This window comes from Cyprinodon tularosa, unplaced genomic scaffold, assembly GCF_016077235.1.
Source record: "Cyprinodon tularosa strain WSP-4 unplaced genomic scaffold, ASM1607723v1 ctg536, whole genome shotgun sequence".
Taxonomy (NCBI): domain Eukaryota; kingdom Metazoa; phylum Chordata; class Actinopteri; order Cyprinodontiformes; family Cyprinodontidae; genus Cyprinodon; species Cyprinodon tularosa.
The window spans coordinates 36,918-50,840 of record NW_024039270.1 but is presented as its reverse complement, the minus strand read 5'-3'; the positions used below and the strand labels follow the sequence as shown (position 1 = coordinate 50,840).

General features: G+C 35.9%; 1 protein-coding gene across 2 annotated transcripts in view; it reads right to left on the bottom strand.

The window, feature by feature from the left end:
• The window catches only part of lingo2 (leucine rich repeat and Ig domain containing 2), a 213,649-nt gene that overhangs the window by 169,902 nt on the left and 29,824 nt on the right, over positions 1-13,923 (bottom strand). For both annotated transcript variants that reach the window (XM_038304510.1, XM_038304509.1), the window contains one exon: positions 5,748-5,841. The gene's annotated coding sequence lies outside the window, so the exon portion shown is untranslated. The remainder of the gene's footprint in view (positions 1-5,747; positions 5,842-13,923) is intronic.

Genomic DNA, 13,923 nt, shown 5'->3' with positions numbered 1-13,923 from the left:
GTAACCTCTGTGGAAAACTAAAGAATTAGAACCTTAAGTCACTGCAGTTTCCTAGCATGAACATGAAAGCTAAAAAAGACAGGTCACAGTTGGCTAACTGACTCAATAATGCATTTCTTGGGACATGTTACAAAAGGCTTTCAGTCTGTGTATAACTGCCAATGTCAGAAAACAGACGGATCATGGACATGTGAGGAGGAAAATCCATGAAATTCAAAGCTCTTTGCCCAAATACCGCATTGTGAATTAGTTGCCTTTGACAGAGCTGTCCAAGGTCCTGAAAACTATGCAGCACCAAGTGAAGCTGTTCAGATTGCGAAATCCTTTTCTCTGCTTTTGCTTTTCAGCATTAGTCAGAGCAGACAACTCCACTGGCACATCATCGCTTTGAGATATTCCTCACTCTCTTGTTTGTCTGCCACATCCAACTCACTATACCAGTCAAACGATTTTGACGAGGATGTGCACAGAAGGCTTTGCAATATCCACAAATCCCCAGACAATTATAATTGCATGCTAGCAATGCTTAGAGCTTTTATTGACTGAACTGTGTCTTGCATTTCTGTCAGCCTAACACATAGAATGTTCAATCAAACCCATTCCTAATATTTTGTAAAATGTCACTGAGAAATTTGTATCTTTGTAATGACAATGTAATAATCCATTATTATCTTGTCAGGCATGTATTACAAGGATGCATAGGATGGAAACCGTCTGAAGAGGAAAATGTCAGTCAAAGCCGCTTTTCAGCTTCACAGCAGTTTCATAAATCTTGCAATGCTAAAAAAAAATAAAAATAAACCTCAAGCACTCAATAAGAAGCCGTAAATGTGCTCAATGTGCTTCTTATTATTGACCTCCGTGAAGCTAGGGTACCTTCTATATACTCACCCTCTAGCTGTTAACATTGCATAAGGGGAGGGAGGAGTACTCTGAAATGTCTTGCAGCAACATTCTGCAGAAAAACCCTTCAGTCAAAAAAATAGAGTGTATGCATCTTAGTGCTGCCACGCTGTTCTTCCTTGTAGTTTTGAAGAGGTTTACCCAAGATACTGTTTTCTAAGGGCTAAAAGGAACTCATACACTTGCCAATATATATTTTTAATTGCACACGCTGATAATGCAAGCATCTTTTTAATCAAATGCTTTTGCATGTGATGCTAAATGTAGTTAAAGTTTTGTTTAAATGATCTTCAGGCTTTAAAGTAAAAGTCCAGTCATATTCGGAATTCAACTTCTGAAAGTACTTTAAATATGAAATTATTATATGCAGTAAATGAAAATTGGTTTTAATTGTGAATAATTTCATTTGAACGTGCTTTACCAGAGACATCCATGTTGTCAAAGAACACTACTGCCACCTACCGGTTTGTGACGGCACGGTGCAGTATCGGCTCTTGAGCAAGTCCCAGTGCTGTATCTGGAGTTTGTCAAAATGTGGTATTATCCAATCCATCTTGAAAACATTCTTCTTTGAAATGTTGGCTACATATTACATGTATTTTTTCTCTAGGGAGAAGCTTGATGGCCTCACCCTTAGCATGAATCCGTTGGGCTTACGGCACAGTGACGACACTGCCAGAAGATGTTAGGAGTGAGGTGTTACTATATTTGGGCAAAAATGGCTGGTCCCAGACTTAGTGATCGCAACATAAATTATTATTTTCATTTTTTTTTACTGATTAATGCTAAATTTATTAAATCACTGTGAACATATTAGTTTAGGTATGGATAATGATCTGTTGATTATTCCTTGCTGACCGGACTTTCCCTTTAATATAAGCCACATGCTTCACCAAATTTTCACTTGTGAAAGAAAATAAAATATACATATGAAAGTCTATCATTGCTAGTTTTTAATTAGGGGTGAGTTTCTTCAAGTATGCTTTTCATACACCACAGTTTTAAACTAGATTAATAGAGGGGGGAAAAAACAACACAAATTCACTGTTATTGTAATTTGTATTTTGAATAAATTGAAATTAAATGGTGAATCTTTATAACCTTTTCCTAGGACACGCCTTGCAGTTGCCTAATTCAACTTAGATTAACTTAACTTCATTTGTTCTTTGTATGTGCAGTTAAAAATTAATTAACCACAAATCATTTACTTAAACAGAAACTATTTTGATTTGTTGTTTATGCTGCTGCTCAAAGCTAAGTTCATATTGCATGCGTCAATTTAACCCAGTTCTATTTCCCAGCGCTGGTGTTTATGCCCAGGGCAACACAAGAAAATCAGTACGACTTTCTTTGAGAAAATAGGGAGTACTTTAAACATATTTAGATGCATTCATGTATTTTGCTGGGCTACATTTTGAGTAATGGATATTTCCAGGTATGAGAGCTCAATATTCTAACATTTGCAAATAAAAAGTGTAATTTTTACCATCTTCTGTGATTGCCAATGATTAGAAAGCAGGTAAGTGGTATTTCTTGGTCATGTTGGTTTGGCAGTGGTTGGCTGTTTTGTAACCATTCTCCACAGTGGTATGAACAAAAGACCTATGTAACCTCACAGTAATCATTTTAACAGCCCTTGCCGTAATTAAAATGTCACATCCACTGTAGCGAAATACAACAGAGTTCCCAGCAAATTAAAACAGAATTATGCTGGCAGATGTGGACTTAATGGCCTAATCATCTCTTTACATTCCTCCCATTACAGAGAAATAGTTTTAAAATATCCTATCCATGATGGGTGTGCAGACGAAAAAAAAAAATATTACTTAAAAGGAAAAACTCGAACATTTATGATATATATGATTATAAAGGGATTATATCCAAATAAATAAACATAATTTTGGTTCTAAGTGCATCATAGGTTTTTCCTTTTCATTCAGTTCCACCCACACAGGAAGACAAATTAGCTAATTGTTGAAAACTAATGTAAGGTACCAGCAGCAAATGCATTAAGTGTTTTCAGCTGATGGAATAGACGTTGATACATCAGAGGGATTGATCTGATGCACACTATTGTTGCTTACTCAAAAGAACTTTAGAAAAAAAAGGAAAGAAGCTGCAACTTCAGAGTTTTTATTAGGAACACAATTTCATTTCTTTTAACAGTAAATAAAGGACATGAACCCTGACATTTTTTGTATATACCGAAAAAGACAGCATACAGTAGAATGAATCAGACCTCAATATTTGTTGATGTCACAATGTTCAGGTTCTACTACTGACAATTTTTACCTTTATTACACTGTAGCAGTAAAGCTGGTCTTAGGTTAAATACCTTCAGATAACATAGTTCTACCAAAATTATTATAAAACTGCTCATAAGCTTTTGTTGCTCCACACCCATCCGATAAATATTTGTATACAATATTGAATATTGTTGGGATTAAAATGCACAATTGCTTTCCAGACTGAGACTTCTTAACATTCTTAAAATGAGAGTGATAAAGGACATCCTGAGAGCCCCTACCAAAGCTGGTATAAAGCCTGTCTACCCACAGCCCTCCTCTTTACATATGGAGAAAGGCAGAGGAGGCCTAATTAGGGGAAGATCATGTGAATGAGAGGCCTAGAACCAGAGACCACCTTCAAAAAGGACCAAATTCAATGAACTCTGCTTAAAGTTAATTTAAACCTGCAGCCTATTATTTTGTCTTTCTTTGTATGCCATTTTGTTCTTTATATGGTGTACACTGGTTTACTGTGGCTGCCCCAGACCCAGTTGCTGGATCTCTTTGTGTTCTTACTTTGGCCTCATCCTAACCAAGAATATATGAGCTGGAAAAGCACTAAACCATCAAATCAATCAAAAGAGGGACAAGCTAATAATTATTTATCCGTACCCATCCTATCCTGTAACACTGTGGATTACATGTTATTCGATCAAAATGTATATTTTCACTCACCCCAATATGTTGATAAAAATAATTTCCTAAAAAAAAGAAAAATATATATATATGCAGCTTTTGAATACTATTAAATATGATACATAATACTAAAACTGGGGGGAAAAATAAGAGAACACTAATGCAATAACTTCTCTGGGCCCACTGTGTGTGAATTTTTGAAAAATGAAACGTATGATGGTGTTATGGAGTATTATGTAGTATTATAACACAATTTTACAAATTTTAAAGCATTTTATTTTATAGAAAGTCTTAAAATAGCATGTATATTTGCATTTTGTATGTTTAAACTGGCCACAGGCCACACTGTACATATTTCACACTAAACTTTGTTTTATCCATTTGATTCCAAACATCTGGACTGCAACGTCTAGCTGAATAAGGATAAAACAAAGTTTCCTTCCTTGCCTAATTTCACAAGTTCCTGCATGAGATTTCCATGTGCTACATTGGATAGTTCCACCTAGAGTGTGTTTATCTTTCCCATCCACCACTACAACATTTTCCCCTGAAAGTGTAATGCTGAGAATGAATGCAGAGAGACCAAATTAAAGGACCCAATTTGAAGCGGCACCACTTCACTGATAAGCTGTACCAGTGATCTGTGAGAGCACTCAGGGTCTGCTACATTATGACAATACAGAGGAATAAAGCAGATGAAAGAGAATAGTCTGGCAGGAGCAGAAATCAGATGGGCAGGGGGAGAGGAAAACAATCTAAAGTCTAATTGTGTTATGCCTCAAGGCAGCAAGGGGGTAGAGAGAGACACATTTTCTTTCTACACAGTGTTCAGCACAGTCCCTTTCCCGCCATGATTGCCTTAATTTCCAGCCTGGTTGCTTTTTTTTCCTCTCCCTTTCTATTGGTGCATTTATTGAAAAGGGTGGTTTAAAAAGCAAATGCTGGAAACTTGGCAAGAGTCGAGGTTTTCATCCTAACCATATACCATAGCTGTGGCATTCTAAATGTGTGTGGTGCATTTATCCATGTGGTCTTGATGGATATGACACCTTACAGGTCATGCTATGTCATCTTTGTCAGTGGGGAAAAATGTTATAGCTTGAAAGCATTCAGAAACAACATTGAAGTGAAACACAAAGTCATATGTATGAAGATGCAAACTCAACAAAAACATTTTAAAAATACCATGTACCATACCATACCATACCATATTAGGTATTAAACATAACTTTTATAAAAGCCAAATTTCTGTATTAAAGTTGTGTTCACTTAATGAACTGAGCTATTGAAATCAATCCATCACATTATGTTTTATTACATGTGACTCTTTTTTTTCCTACTTTCTGACATTAACAGTGAGAATGTTTGGAGAAGTCATGATGACACTTTGAAATCTGGGAAAGCTGTACCAACCAAGTACAGGCATAGTAGTGGCAACATAATGATGAGGATTTGTTACATTGCCAGTCGTGCTGCTAAGATGTTTGCAGTATAACACATAATATTAAGCAGAAAGTTATCAAACATATTTTTCTTTTCAGTAACATTATATTTTTTTATCCCATTGTTTCATATGGATTTTTTTTAGGATAATCACACATTACAACAAAACATAAAACCCTTTAATCAATTTAGATGAGTAAAATTAGAAAATCCAGACTTTTCATCTTTAAATGTATTCTCAGCTTTTTATGACAAATCCATGAGCTAAAAAGTGTGGTGTAGTTCATGTAAAAAGGAAAGAAAGATCAAATCGATAAAATGTTTCTGAGAATTGTGATCTGTAGGCTGACTGTCAAAGAAAGAAACAACTTCAGGATAATTTGACTTTTACTTGGATAACTGTGTATTTCTGTTTTCACTTTGCTGTGAATGAAAGGATTAACACAATTAAAGGACAATGAAATATCCTCAACATACCCGCTGGCTGACGTTCGTACACTTTTACAGAACCAAAGGAGTCCTTTAGAAAATCCCCGGTGTGACTCTATTCACAGGTCACTTACTCCCAAGCCTGAAAGAAAACAAAAGAAACACAAATCAGGGAAGACATGAAGAGTGAACTCACAATTTTAACTGACTCAGCCACAGCAAATGCCCAGCCATCCAGGATAAACATCCTTGAAGAAATGTCAGTCCAAGGAAGCACATTAGCTAACCCACACCAAGGCAGTCTCAATGAAAAAAAAAATCCATCTGACATATGTATAGTATCTTTCTCCTTGGCTGGTCAACTTGATCATTTCTCTTGCTAAACAGTTGCTGCTGAATGTCTCATTACACCATCATTTCAGCCAGAGAAGGCATGTGATCAGACAGGCCATCAGTTGTGTAATGCGGTCTCAACCACTAGTTGTGATTTCTTGAATCAAAAAATCTTTAGAGCATCAGCAGGAGTTTTAAGGTAGAATAATTAGACATAGAAAAACGTCATTGTCGTTTAATATGCACAGAATGTATACAAAATGAAATATTGTTGCATACAGCTTACAACAATGTAATGATATTGCAGTTGAAGTATATAAACATTACCAATACAAAGTGTAGCAGTGATCAGAATATTAAAGGCTAGCTAAAATGTAATTATGAAAGATTTGAGCAACTGTAATTTAATGACAAAAAAGGTTTACTTGCTGTAATCTACCAACATCAAGCAAGATATTTGTTAATTGATTTAATTTTATTTGTCAGTGCAATACTATTTTGGATGATCAGGAAATTAGCTAATTTAATATTTTGAAATAATTCTACTAAAAAAATGTAAAGTCAGTCTTTGGCCTAGTGACATAATTTGGAGCAGAAGGTATACAGGGAAGTCCGTTACTAAGTAGGTCTTTATAGTATATAGCTGTTAATAGAGTCTGGTTAAGAGGACAGAAATAACAGAGGATCTACAGAAAGAGCAGGGAAATTTAGAATTAAGTCAAATGAGGAACCATCAAAGGGGGAAAGAGGTGTTATACAAGAAGGTCCATCCGCACTTCAGTTCTCTAAAGCACCTTTATCCTGTTCAAGGGCACATGGAGGATGACTCTGATAACTGTCCTATAGAATGAGACTGAGGGTGAGGGAGGGGGAGGATAACTACAATCAGACAGAAACCTGTGCTCAAACACAGTCTCAGAGAGTAATTTGGAGGTTAAAACCCAACTGACTTTTGCTGGACTTTTGGAGAGAATCCTAGGTGTACAAGACAACTGTAATACAAAGTGTTAACTCTGCATAGAAATGTTCTAGCCAAGACTGAGAGTCATAGCGTTTTGCTATGAAATGACAGTGCTACTTACTGCACCCCTGAGCCCCCAAAGGAACAATACTGTAAAACTGTGAGACTAAGCTGCTAAGGAAACCTTTTTAATCAGGAAGTTTAGCTGATCAAAGTGCTGCAAGATGGGTCACAATTTTTAAAAAACAGTCTGAGTGAAATGATACTGGAGATGAAAATGGAGTTTAGCAGTTTTGTCTTTCCAAATAATTTCACTCACTAAGCCAAACTAAATCTACTTAAAGAGGTCACAGCTTGACACTGATGGATGATTTTCACAGACTTACAATCCAAACGACTTAGTTATTGGACCCACATCAACAGAAGTTAGGAGAGTATCTCGCCTTTTACGTGAAGTTAAAAGTCCTTCTATCTCCATCCCACCCAGTGAACAGCCTAATCCACTGGTGGAGGATTTGTGAGCCAGAGTACAGAGTAATTGTGCTGTGGCACAATGAGTGCAGCCTAATTGGAGCAAAGACTTAATGAGGGGCCTGTGAGGATTATCATCTGTGGCCTAGAAAGGCCCAGGTAGAGAGTCAAAATGATGAGGGCTGATCATCCCAAAACAAAGTGACAGAACTTTGAGGTTTTACCATTTTCTGTAAAATCCAGCCTTAATGCATTTTTCAAGCAGCTCCCTGGAGATAACTTTGCTGATATAATATAACCTCCGTGTAATATTAATCTGCAGGTACAACAGCATTTCGATGCTGCTAGATAAAATAATGGTGCATTTATCTACCTTATCATTTTGGATTGAGGCGCGAGTAGTCTTTGCTTGCATAAAATAATTAATACATTGACACACATTTAGTTTTTACTATTATTCTTAAGATATATAAAAAAACACACCTTAATGAACTGCTAACCTAACCAAGGTATGCTCCATTTTTTTTCTTTTGACTTCCATTTTTTAAATACTGGCCAAAAATCAGTTTATTACCCTTAAAAAAGTTCAAGTACAACAGTACCAAATCAATGCTATGTTGTTGAATATAATCCCCATAAAACTCCAGATGTTCTACAGTGTTGGTTTATTGTTATTAGCATAATTTCAGATGTACTTTTTCATTTTTATTTTTTTACTCCAAAAAAATGACCCACACATGTGGTGACTGAACGAACAATCAGGAGGTAAGTCTTTAATGGATGTTCCTAGTGGAAATGTCATGTCAGAGAAAGAATAGCAGAAGGCCATGTACGTACAAGTGCTCAGCTCAAGCACCGGAGGAGAGTGGGACCAATATTGAGCAGGATGAGGGCTGCAGCAGCAGAAGTGAGGCAGAAGTAGAAGCCTCAGCAGTAGTGGCATTTTGGCAGGAAAAGGCAAGGGACCTCAGGGAGTAGGCAGAGTCCAGGATTCTGTCCTCTGACTATGACAACTTTATGAATCATTCTTACACCCAATTTAATTCAAAAAGCATGAGTGGTGCCATCCTTTTCCACCTCATGGTTATGAGGCCCTAAAAGGGCTTGGAGTTTACCACATTCCCATGAAGCAAGCAGGGCTGGGGTTCTTGGATATTAAGTCATCTTAATGTTGGCTTTAGCTATTTTATATATTTAATTAAGTTCAACTGGGCCAACAGGCTGCATGGTGGCACAGTTTGTAAGTATATTGCCTTGCAGCAAGCTCCCTGGCCATTTGCAGGGTGTTTCTGCCTGGAGCTTTTATGTTCAACTTGTACATGCGTGAGTTTTCTTCAGGTACCCTGACTTAATTCCCACTATCCAAAGAACCAGCTTTTAACTCAATTAGCATCTTTAAAAAAATGCTGTTACGGGTCAGTGGTTTTATGTCTGTGATGACTTCATGGTCTGTGCAGGGCGAACCCTGCCTTTCACCCTTAGTTTGTGGGAATAGGCAACAGCCCCCCTTTTACCATAAGAAAAGGTGGCAGAAATTGAAATGACCATTTTGTTTAATCCACTTAAGAAAAACCATTGATGGATATTCTACAAGTACATAGATGACATAGATGTAGCAGAAGTTTCTGCTATCAGATAAGATGAAACCTGAACCAATTGACCAATATGCAAAGTTCTCTGTGTGGGAGGAACCTATCACTGCTTGTAGCCCTCAGTATATCACTCCCACAGTAATGCATAGCGATGAGAATCTGGTCCAACTTACAGTGAAGATAAATTGAGCTGACTTTAAGACATTGAACCAGAACATTTTCAAACATACAAAGACATTATTTCTAGGGAATAGTTTAGGTCTAAGAATGTCTGTGGATGGCCCAGAGAAAAAATAAAGCTTCTAAAAGTTTAATCTCAATGTTCATGGATGCTCTCCATTGAAATTAGAATATTTTTTAAACAATTTTTATAAAAGGAAAATGAGTCAAAATTACGTTATTGCAGATGTTGATGACATCCTAAGAAGGTAGCCACACCTTCTAAAGGTTTCGTCAGTGGTTATAAATGGGGTGAGACAGTGGCTTCCAAGGAACTGGATAGCAAATCTCTATACGAGAGGGAGTTTAGTACAAATGCACAGCACACTTTACAAAATTTGATTGTAAGAGAAACTAGTTTGCAATACTCTGCATCTTGGTGTTCGTTAATCCTATTGAGGACTCGAAAGAATGTTTATATATACACATATAAAAAGACGAAAAAAACAACAGCAAAAAACATAAATGAATAAAACAAAGGAAGATGTATTTTTACATCGTATTGTGCACATACAATAGTGCCAAACAACTGGGTGATTATGACATTCATAAAAACATTTTTTTCATTTTAACCAATTTATTGATCAAACATCCCACATCCCAAGGAAAATCCCACAAATGCCTGATCCATGCTTGTTAAGAAGAACTGTGGACCCTTCAATGTCTCTCCAAACTGTTTATTTCTCCGAGGAGCCTGTTTGCTCTTGACAGCCACAGATCAGATATGACTGACCAAGATAAATGGTTAGGCTCTAAAGTCAGATCAATTCAATCTAGCAACTGTCTTCGCCAGGAACAAAAAGGCCATGCTGTCAACAAGGCTTAACTCACTTTAGTGTTCTTTTGCTGTCTTTTTGTCCTTGTTACATAAACATAAGAAACTGTGAATTTCCTTATGTTTAAAACCAAACATAAAAAAACATTCTTTGTATGAAATCATACTAAAACCCCTCTGTTGTTTTTTTACCTTATATCTGAATTTCTTTTTTTATATATATATTTTATTTACAAGACATCTTTCTTCCACTGACTTCGTATCATAGTTCAGTTTATAATATTTTAGGGTTAGAGTGCAGCCAAGACACCATGCAGGTCATCAATAGGCACAGAGTTATTCATCCTGAAGTAGCACATTTATCGTGTGGGAAGCACAAAAGAGCTGTTTGTGCATATAATTCAAGCAATGACCCAAATGTGCCAAAGGAAGCTTTCAAGCTCCTCAGCATTGATCCAAAATTCCATTATATTGCATCTACATTAAGGAGCACTGATGGTAATAATTTCTGGTTCTGCTTTTAACTGGATTTACCAATAGTTTCATTGTCAGACTTTGGATAAAAATGAATTGTCTTTCTGAAGGCATAGACATAAAAGTAAATCTGCAATGTTATAATAATTTTTAACTGTGAGCGCATTGCTTTTCAGAGTCTACAGCTCACAAGGGCGCTGTTAGATTTAGTAACCATGTGCCGGCCAATTTTGAAACACTAAAAAAGGGATGGAAACCATGCGAGATACAGGACCTATTTATAAGCAGCAGAATAATCCATTGAGGAATGACGATAAAACTCTGGTGAGTAGCGATAATTGGAATGCTTCACAGGTTAGTTAATTAAAGGAATTTATTTCAGCCGTGATGGCAGCAGAACTGAGAGGCTGAGGGGAAGTATGGAGCCCACCAAAAATGAGGAAAAACCAAAACACGAGAATCAGGAAACTACAAAAAGCATCACAAAGAATCTTAAACAGTAAAACGTGACAAAAATCTGATGCATATAAAACAGAACCCAATAAAACAATACAACAGCATCTAAGGTCTTTATATAGGAGTTACCCTGAGATAAGTACTTTGGTGAGCAGAAAAAATTTAGAACATTATCAAGTCCTCATGATCATGGTACACATATATTTTAAAGGTTCTTTGGTCAAAATCATATATATGCATGACAAGCAGTTACTTAAAAATAACCAGTTCCTTAGAAAATTGATATATTACTCAAGAACAAGACAGGATTTCAAATTCAGTTATTTTATCACAATTGTATAGGAAAGGCTACGACTTCACATTAATCCATTTGACATGCCTATAAGAAAAATGCTTAAGGTGGTAAATATTCAGAAAGGACTGCAAAAGTTGAGCACACAGTTAAAGGCTTTGCACTAACAACAGAAATAAGGTTAGCCTTGATCATTTGTGAAACAATGTCATCTCAGGAGTTAGGGGGAATTGACACTACATGCCTTCTGTTGAGCCTCTTTTAAACCAATCAGCTAAGAGGTATCTGACAATGTTGGTTTGCATTGCGCTCCTCTTTTATCCAATTGTAAAATAACTTTGCCAAGCTTTACAAAGAGCTCTCTAAGTATCGCCTAGTTATAAACCATCCTGCAGTCTTTGTTATGGCTGCATTTTCTCTAAACATAGTTTAAATCTTATTTTGTATTGCATTTTTTACCTGTTCTGTTGTAAGAGTATCATGGGCAGGTTGTTCATGTTGTGGGGCACTGACATAGCTCCCTACAACGACTGCAGCTCTGCTTTGATTTTCATTTAGTAAAGGTACCTGTGATTTTTTTTTTTCCTAATTTGTTTGGATCAAATGGAACACATTGTTTTAAATTTAGGGAGAGCAGGACACAAATGAAAAATGTGGCACAGTCCTGCACAAATTGGGACATCTGGTCACCCCTCTTCCATGCCATGCTGCTCTGACCCAGTAAGTAGCTCTAAACCAAATACTGGGCCCTCCAACTGTGTTATAAGAAGTCATACTAAAAAAAAAAAAAATTTCTTTTTGGCACTCAGTTCAGTTCATCTTATTTATATAGCACCAACTGACAACACATACATTTCAAGACACTTCAGATCAAATCATAGAGACAGACTGATAAAAAGGTATTTAAGGAAAACCAGTTGATTGCATAGATTCACTAACTTTGTGGGATTTTCTTTCCCGGATGAACATTTGGCAACAGTAGATATTTGTTTTGTTGTTTTATTGACTCTGAAGCAATCTCTTACACCAAGCATGCATGCAGTCGGGAGGAAAAACTTGATTATTTAGGGTTTCATAAATGAGAGGGAAAATTAATTTTATAACTACAAGAAATATGATCTCTCCTTTGAATTTCATCAGAACTCTAGCAGAAGCAATTTAGACCAGCTGATGGCTTTGCTCTATAGTTTTCAGACCTCCTAATAGTAAAGGATTACAATAGTTTAGATTAGAAGTAAAGAATGCCTCGGCCACTTATTTTTATATCACCTCTAGAGAAGTTATTTCTTAGTTTTTCACATACCAAAGATACAAGAAGGAAAATTTAGAAACCTGTTTATTGTGGTATTTAATCAGCAAGCCCTGATCAAAATTATTAAATTTTTCATGTTACTATCAGAGGCCATTTTAATGCCATCCAGATGAAGTGACTGACTAATCTTTTTTTTTTTTTTTCAACACTCTAGTCAAAAGAAAATAACATCTGTCTTGTTTTCATTCAATTCATCCAGGTTTTTATTGTCCTTGAGAAGCCTGTAGTCTCCATAATAGGTTAGTTTAGGGATTAATAGACAAATATAGCTGAGTGTCATCAGCATTACAGTGGAAATTAATCTAATCTATGACAATTTGATCAATTAGAAGCACATATTGTGGTTGACTGTCAAATGTAGCACCTAGATTTAACAGAAAAAAGTAATTTTTTGAGAGTGTAATGAATGACTTTGACCAGAGCTATTTTATTGATATTTTGAACTCCAAAATCTGACTGAAACTATTCAAAAATATCATTATGATGTAAGTGTTTTTACACTTGATAAGCGACATTTCTCAGGAATTTTTTAATTAGAGAGGAAGATTAAATATAGGCCAATCATTCATTGAGTCGTTAGGATCAAGAGAATGTTTCTTAATTAAAGGTTAAATTACAGTTACCTTAAAAGCTAGCAGTACACATCCCTGTACTAGGGATAAACTAAGGATACATTTATATCTAAAATGGAGGTGGAAATTAGTTTTTGAGGGATGTAATTTTATGTGTTTTTATTTGATAGAGGTAAAATACTTTAAGCAGAAGAAAAAAGAAAAACATATGAAAGACATTTTGCCATTCTTACACTGTAAGTACCTCTTTTTCATTTTTTTATGTATTTATATAATTGTATGTATACAATTTTTAAAAAATATATTACATTTCATACATTATATGAAACTCTTACTATGGCAAAATGGGTTCTATTTGAAAGGAACTGGTATGTCGGAGGGTCATTGTCTCAAGGTACGTAGTACCTTAAGCTAATAAGACATACATTAACTTAATTCTTAGGTAAAAATGATACCCCCCTCCCATGCTTAATTCCTAAAGTGGCTTTTTAAATGGATCTACACACTCCACACAATTTTCATTTCTTTTTCTGAACACAAGGAAAGAAAATTCAGCTCCCTTGCTTTCTTAAAAACACAGGATGCATGATTTTAAAAATACCCAGAAACAAAAAACATTAGTAATTTGAATGTCACTAATAGATTACAGAAAATAGCATTCAGCAATTACATCTCTGTGTGTATTTGTACCACAAAGCTGGATAACTGGGTTAAAGGGACAACTTCAGGCTTTTACCCTGACTTTCCGGTACCACAAAGCTGAATTC